We start from the raw sequence: 1,141 nt of genomic DNA, 5'->3' as shown, positions 1-1,141 counted from the left end.
TCATTGGACCGAGGTTTCAACTTATCATCACAAGAGCTTGTTGATTTCTATCAATCTTACTTTTGGAGCAGTGATCTGCTAAGGCTTGGCTGGCCATTGGCCATGTCTAGTAAGCTTTCTTTGAAAGCTTGGCTGGCTGTGAAGCCATGTCTAATTCCTGGACCGGAGTCTTAGACTAAAAATTGCATGATTCCTGGAATTCTCATTAAGAATTTTGATATCTTTTTCCACTTAATTTTCGAAAATCATAAAAAAATTTACAAAATCATAAAAAACCAAAAATATTGTATGTTTCTTATTGAGACACTAGTCTCATCTTAAGTTTGGTGTCAATTGCATGCATTCATTCATGTGTCTTAAGGATCTTCAAGTAATTCTTGATGATTTCTTGCTCTGATCTTTGAATTCTCTTGACTTGAGTGTTTATGTGTCTCATATGCATTCTCATTAGTGTCAGTAATATACAAATTGCTAAGTTTGGTGTCTTGCATGCATTGTTGTTTGATTTTAGTTGCATTTTGATTATTCCTCATTATTAAAAATCAAAAAATATTTTTAAATTGTGTCTTTTCAAGTCAATAATACAGAGAATTGAAGATTCAGAACATTCAGCAGAGAAATTGCACAGAAAAAGCTGGGCGTTCAAAACGCCCAGTGAAGAAGGACAGACTGGCGTTTAAACGCCAGCCAGGGTACCTGGTTGGGCGTTTAACGCCCAAAAGGGTATAGTTTTGGGCGTTAAACGCCAGAATGTGCACCATTCTGGGCGTTTAACGCCAAGATGGCACAAGGGGGAAGATTTTGTTTTCAATGCAAATTTTTTTCAAGTTTTCGAAATTTTTCAAAATCAAATCTTTTTCAAATTATATCTTTTCAATCAAATCTTTTTCAAAATCAATTTCTTTCTATTTTCAAAAATACTTGCTATCAATTAATGATTTGATTCAACATATCAAGTATGTTGCATTTTCTGTTGAGAAAGGTTTAATGTTCGAATCATATTTTTCAAATTTCTTGTTAGCCAAGTCATTAATTTTCAAAATCAAATCTTTTTAAAATGTTTTTCAAATCATATCTTCTCAATCACATTTTTTTAAAAAAACAAATCATATCTTCTTAACCACATCTTTTTCAAAATAAC

Source organism: Arachis duranensis, chromosome 2 (assembly GCF_000817695.3).
Source record: "Arachis duranensis cultivar V14167 chromosome 2, aradu.V14167.gnm2.J7QH, whole genome shotgun sequence".
NCBI lineage: Eukaryota > Viridiplantae > Streptophyta > Magnoliopsida > Fabales > Fabaceae > Arachis > Arachis duranensis.
The sequence above is the reverse complement of the archived record's forward strand: the minus strand, read 5'-3'. Positions refer to the sequence as shown.